At 29.2% G+C, this 7353-nt stretch overlaps 1 long non-coding RNA gene across 2 annotated transcripts; it reads left to right on the top strand.

The window, feature by feature from the left end:
• Positions 1-1947: 1947 nt before the first annotated feature.
• Positions 1948-2979, top strand: LOC121128199 (uncharacterized). 2 transcript variants are annotated; one of them, XR_011783226.1, is made up of 4 exons: positions 1948-2104; positions 2170-2212; positions 2382-2504; positions 2565-2979. It is a non-coding gene; the product is annotated as an uncharacterized lncRNA (long non-coding RNA). The 2 variants fall into 2 exon arrangements; XR_011783225.1 differs by having other exon boundaries at positions 2170-2504.
• The last annotated feature ends 4374 nt before the right edge of the window (positions 2980-7353 follow it).

The following is a 7353-nucleotide window of genomic DNA, read 5'->3' as shown; positions in this document are numbered from 1 at the left end:
TTTATTATATATTATAATTTGTATATATTTAGATACTAATGTTATGTAAATTAAATCCTGTTCAATCTTTGCCTCTTTGTACATCTGGAAGTATTTGTCAGCACCAAATATAATTGATTTACCTCCAAAGGAAATACTATCCTGCGTAATATCTTGAAGTGTTCAATCCAATGCTTCAGTATAATGCTTATAGGCAATAGGTATTTCCAAATATTACCAAAGTATTAATACGCTTTATCAAATTAGTTCTGCAATGTCTTCATTGTACAGATTGAATTCCCATCGATGTTGATTGGAATCTGCTCGAACAACTTTCACAAGATTTGCAGCAATCCCAGACGAATCAATTGTTTAATGCAATCTTCCCCTCACTTCTAATTTTTAATAGTAGAGTGCTCTACAAAAATGTTACTACCTGAAAAAACTGCGCAACAGCAGCAGAGGAGGAGTAGGAAGATTCAAAGATTTAGTTATGTCTATATAAGATGACTTGGAGTCGCAAATTTTCAAATACCTGCAGATTTGGAACCAGGATCTCTAAATATTATGAATTCAAACCCAAGAACCTCATTCGAATCATACTCTACAAATTAAATTGAAATTCTCAATCCCTAAAATAATCAACATAAACAATTTCATTAAAACTACACACATCTAAAAATAAATTAATCTTAATTTATAGTATGGAATAATATTTTGTTACCTTGGCATTCATTTGATACAATATTATAAATACGATTATATATAAAATACAATAATTTTTGAATTTGGACACAGTCCTTATTCAAAATGTAATGAGGCCACACTTGAACTCTAGTAGGTTTCTAAATATTTATACTGATATGATTAACCCATGGCTTCCAAAGATTTCAGAGTGTCGTTTCTACTCCTGCAGCATACGACATGCCATTAATTAGAGTAGAGAAAAAGTACTTAAACTACAAGTCCATGTCGAATCTCAAGTCATGTTCAGTCCTTGAATGTTTTCATGGACTCCTCAGATTTCATTCAAGCTCATTTCAAGTCCATAACTATAATATGGTGTCTATAGTGCTAAGGCTTTTCTTGATTGCATAATATACTAGCTTTGGAGCCTTAGTCGAGTCGCAAGACTTAGCTATCGGTTGTTTATTCAAAAATGCATAAAAAAAAAATTAAAAATCCAAAAAAGGAATTATTGTACTAATATAAAAAGGGAGAACGTATATTGAATACGAATTAAAAAAGGGACTTAGGAAGAGGATTAGCGAGTTAGTTTTAGAATGGATCTTCATTATGGTTGAAGGAGGAACATATTTCTAATTATAATGACGGAAGGGGTGGAGATTGATATGTTGTCGATTGACAAGTCTTACTAAATTCTGGAGTGATTTAGAGCATTAATGAAATAATTCTAAATAAAATATTTAGTACGGGTACATCCTAGTTATACGTACTATTGTAATATATTTTTAAATTCCCTTACACGAATATCCCGATTAAAGAAACAACACGAGCAAGCAAGTGAGGAAGAAGTAGTTAAATTTAATGACTCAATGGCATTAAATTATTAGCTGATTTATGACTAGTATCCCTAAACCATTCATCATGGAACGTGACTTCTCCTACTCTCGTAAATAGTTGCCGAAAATAAAATCCGAAGGTTTGGAAAGTAGACATTCTCTCATTAAAGAGACCCAGGATATCGACAAAAATATCTCATAAAAATTCCGGCCGTCATTTTATTTCAAGTAAATCCTTAAATGTACACAGTTATTTATCTTCCATTTGTGATGAAGAAAAACATCGAGTGAAGAAAGATTCAACAATGAATACGAGCAAGAGTGATGAGAGTTTTATGGATACTCAGGAGCTGTTGAGAGATTATGTTTTTAGTGAGGAACCTTAAGAGTTAAAGAAAAAAATAATAATTTCTTTATTCTATTTTAATCTTTTTGTTAGTCATTTTGACAAAGTCAATTAGAATCAACTCTGATTGAAGGTAAAGAGTTTGAATTGGAAGTATTTTTGAATACTCAACGAACATTCAATATACCTCAAAGGATCTTACATGAGTCCTATTACAATGGAGCTATTTAGATCTTCAGTAAAGAGTATTCCTCTAGTAAGTATAGTTATTATTAATACAGTTTGATTAAAATCAAAATGACTAGATTATATTATCCTCAGGTTTTCATTCTCAAAATGGTAGCAGAAATCTTGAAAATGTGGGGTCTGTAGTTTTATAAATTCAACATTATATACTTAATTCTATGCACTACCTTAAAGCAAACATCTTAAAAAACTCATTTTGATTTATCTCCTCACTACATAGCTCAATTTTTAATTTTCATAAGTAAATGTATTTATATATGATAGAACACTTTTCTCTAAAACTTAAGGTAATATTTGGAAGATAATATTTAATGCAGCTCCCAAACTCAGAGAGAAGAAGGATCCCATCTTGTTCCTAACCAAACCTTCCAAAAAAAAAGTTACATATCAGATTAATGTCCTAAATATATGTGAGTTTCTTTCTTAATGCCTCAATTTTTTTAATTAAATAGGAATTTTATATTATTTAGGTGACGAATCAACAGAAAAAATTTATGATTTAACTCTGATACCAAATTTTCAATACAAGTCCATACACAATGCTCTTAAAAAATTTTATGGGAATGGAATTAAAGTTCATTTTGTGTCATCTGTCTATCTTTCCTCTGTTTTAGAGTATTTTACGCATGAAGTTCTTAATAAGGCCAAGGAGTTCTTGGAACATGATGAAAATCCAAGGAATGAAATTAATGCCAAACATATCTATTTAGCACTTAGAGGAAATGATATAAGTAATGTATTGACTAAAAACATTCTTTCTCCATTTCCAGAAGAATTGAGCTCATAAATTTCCTGTTGCATATCATCAAAATATATGTTTTTATCATTGTTATTCATTCGTGATCTTTATGTATTGTTTTATAAATTATACTGTTTATTCATATACTTTTTTTTCTATTTTCTTCTATTCTGAGATTTTTTGTAATTGCAAACCTTTAGAGATGATTTTTTATTTTCCAAAGCTAAAGGGCAAGCATCCAGGTATAAAATAATCACAAGTGCATGAAAGATGAAGAATAAGTACAATAGTAATTCCAAATTGGGTTTAGAGTAGAATTAAGGATCGACATTGGATTAATTCCTATCTAAGATAAGAAAAGGGATTTGGTTTATTTCCTTCCTCTCGTAGCAGAAGTTAATCTAATGAAATGTCAAGAACAAAGATGGAAATGTTGGGAAAAAATTAGAAAAATATATAGTAACTAAGGCGTGTTTGGTCAAATAATTTGCCGTTTTGAGATTAGAAAAGGAAGACGATTGTTGTGTGTCCCCTTTCTTATTTTTTATTCATTATTTATTAATAATTGTTGTTGAACATCTCCCTCTAATAAAGACTATAGCTTACCGCTTACTTTAGTCCAATTTTGAATATTATAATATAATTAATTTTATTCGTCGAATCCCTTAAAAGTTCTCCCTTCGCCTAGATTGCAATTAATTGGATCTGTATCTATCCATTTTTCTTATGAGTTTTATTTTTCCATTTGGATATCCTAGCCACACGCCTTCTGATCCTCTCTTCATATTCTGTTCAATCAAGAGATCTCATCTCTGTATGCCTCACTTGGTAGATCTCATCTTCTTTAATGGAAGGATGTTCATTGTGGAGATGATTCTTCCCATCAAAGTCTGTGATAGTGACTTCTGAGCTCGTGAATCATTGCCTCTATGCTCAAAAATACATAAATTCCTCCAGATCTTCTACAGAATAATTGTATACAGCTATAAGAACTAATGAGTTCCATTAAAAGACAATAATTGACTGAAAGCCCAAGTGAGGACCCGTAAGATTTATCCTCTTCCATCCACTGCTCCTTCATTGAAATTATGAATTCTTTTTTTTTAAAGTTAACTCTGCTTCGTTTTTTACTCAAAGAAAACTCTTTCATTGATAAGAATCCTTCAGTTTCTTTGATGTATATAACGCATAAATAACTTATCTCATTCCCAATTCCATTTATAAGGTGGAGTCTGCGATGTATAATCTATATGGATAATTATATAACCTGGGCCCTTGATTTCTTTATAATTTGTATGCCTCTTATGTCATTGGAAAACAAGTGAAAGATGATTTTAGACTCTTAAAGATAACGTGCTTTTCTTATTTCGATAGTCTTGTCTCTATTACTAATGCATATTCTGGAAGCATTAGTTAACGGCGTTCTTTTGAGTGCCGCTCGTGTCCTTCGCCAACTTCTTCGTGTGTTGAAATTACATTGTAAGATAAATCTTTCTTTTTGTAAAACGAAATTTCCCAACTAAAATACTATTCCCAAATATTTGTATGTTGTAAATTGAAATAAGTTCTCAAATTTTCACACAAGCCTATCTTAAAGAAACTTGAGAACCCTGTGTTAAATTTCAAACTAATTATCAGGCTTAATTGGAGGAAATTGCAAGATACCTCGTAATTACATGTCCCCTAATACAATAATTGCCAAACTTTTTGTCCCAATGCACACCAAAAGACAAATAAACATTTCTTGACACACCTATTTTAATTAATTATTATAAGGTATAGCCTAAATAATGTATGGTTGTCATAAATCGTACGGCATTCTTGAATATTCTACAATATATAATTGTCCCATTAGCACTTAATATTATATGTTTTGCTTGTGATAATGTTCATTCTATTTATTCAATATTTGTTCTTAATAGTCATTTGAATATTTTGCAGAATTACCCTTACATCTAATCAAGTAGGAATTTACCTTTCTTATTTATACATACATTCGTCTGAATAGTAGATAATAATTCAATTTGTGTATTATCATTTTAAGGTTAAAAAATATTTTACAAAACTGATATCAGAATCAAATCTAATTCATGTAAGTGTTTTCTCTTATGGTTTTTAGGCGTATTTTCCATCAACATCCGAACATTAGCTAGAAAATAAGTCATCTCAAGATAGCCTTCAAAATCAAGGGATAAGATGTAATTGATCAAATAAAAGTTATAATGGACTATTAAAAAATTCGTAATTCTAGTATTTCGTAAAGTTTCTAAAAAATTGTCTGTGCGCTGTACATCAATTTAATACTATATTAGCAACTTCAGTCTTTATTACTGCGCAATATGAAAGTACTTTGATTTAATTTTTAACCTCTCCTTTTTTTTCAATAACTACCATTAATTGTTTGGAGAGCGTGGGATATACAATTCAATTTAAAAATATCATCCTTTCACAATACCCTACTCTGTAATTCATGACAATTGAATGAAATTTTCATGATGTTTAAGAAATGTTTTATTGAAATATCATATTTTATTGGATCACAGATTTTGGTGTAGATTATAGCATAAACACTATAAAAAATGCCGTGAAATTTCAATAAAAAAATTGGTCATAACTTCCTTAATATTGAAGTTAGATACATCATTTTGGTATCAAAATGTATTTTTTACCATTATCTATTAGATAAAATAGGTTTAAAATGAAAAAAAAATTGAATTTGAAATTTTTTGTAATATAACTAAATTGTTGTCAAGTTCAAATAAGCGCCACTATTTTTCATTGAGTGTGAGTGAGCTTGCACTTATTACTTTAAAAGACGGTCGGCAGCACGCTCACAAAATTAGTAGCTGAGCGGGAGCGCGCTCAGGATTTGTTTATTTATTCTAACGCTTTGTATATTCTATTCTGCTAATAAATATATTTATTTATATATAAAAATGTCTCATTTCAGTTTGTATATGTATAATCCCACAAATAATTAGTTGAATCCATTTGTTTTATTTTACAATAATAATTTTTAAATCGTATCATTTGTCATTTTAAATTTGTCTTATTCTCTGCTTATTACGTCCATTAAAATTTATAATTGTTTTTTTAGTTGTATTTTTTTTTTTTTAATTTACACATTCTAATTTTGCTTACAGTTGTAATACTTCTAATATATTATGCTAATTATTTCAATTTAACGATGAAAAAGGCATTCATACTTATTAATATAATAATAATGAATATCACCATATAATACCGAGCTTCGTACAAATTCAAATAAATAAAATACTAATTCTTCAATGTTGGAATCTTGCAATATCCTTTGCAAGGAAGGTGTCGAATCTGCTCTCTTGACATGGATGATCAAGTTAGTAGTATCTTTCTTCAATTTCCTCTATCTGGCTTTGATTCTATCTCATGGATATTATATCGGAAGAGTTTTCGTGTTTTCGTCTCATTCAAAATACAAGCCCCGATTTTTACAGTTGTAAGTTAAGTTGAATCTAGATTTACGAACAACGAAGAACAACTGCCTGAATGTTCTCAAAGTGAATCTTAGCTTGAAATGGTGTGTATGGTATTTGTCTAACATCCGTTACTTCGATTAAACACTTGGGTATACTCCATGGATTCGAACATGTAGATGTACAATTTATTTAAGATAAGTCTTTGGGGTGTATTTGAAGTATGATATGATGAAGACAGATTTTATTTCTATTAATAATAAGTATATTTATTTATGAGCAAAAATGTCTTATTATATTTTGTATATATATAATTTAGATTTGTCGCTAATAATAATTTGTTGAATTCATTGGTAATATTTAATAGTTATAACTTCTATATCGTATCATTTGTCATCATTAATTTGTTTGATTTTCTCTGTATAACTTCTATTAAAATTTCTTATAAATATTTTTGTAATAGTTAATCGTTATTTTATTTTTTTTTACCAATAATTTTTTAACTTAGAGTCACAAATATATACTTTAGAATACCTTAACTTATCAATTTACTAGTAATCTAGTGCTACGGCTAAAGTATTGGTTATTAGTTTTTGATGGCTCATTGTATATCATATCATATTGGAGACTTGAAGAGATCTCAAAGTGAATATATCTATAATTAATAAATAAATATGAAAGTTTTTTTATGAGTTTCACTATATAAATCATGTATTCTTGAATTTGACAATTCCGACTACTTTTTATATTAACTGTTCTAGTGCTACTTAAAATATAGAAGATTCTCATTTCAATAGCAGAATCACGGGATATTTTATAACTTTAATCAATAGTACCTAGCTCTAATCTTAACAGGGCATACCAGCGAGTGCGAGGAAAGGGCGGGAGCGAGAAATATGGTACTATTTAATGAAGTTTATTTTAAAACGTCGCTGCCTATAATGTTATGGTTTTGAAGGATATCATTCTGTTATAGAAATACATCCAATTAAAAGTAAAGTAAAGCCAATCAAATGAAGATGGACCTTCGGAAAAAATGAACATTTTTATTTATTATTTTGTTTTTGT

Source organism: Lepeophtheirus salmonis, chromosome 13 (genome assembly GCF_016086655.4).
Source record: "Lepeophtheirus salmonis chromosome 13, UVic_Lsal_1.4, whole genome shotgun sequence".
In the NCBI taxonomy this organism is placed as follows: domain Eukaryota; kingdom Metazoa; phylum Arthropoda; class Copepoda; order Siphonostomatoida; family Caligidae; genus Lepeophtheirus; species Lepeophtheirus salmonis.
Note: the sequence above shows the minus strand (reverse complement) of the source record. Positions and strands in the feature narration are given on the sequence as shown.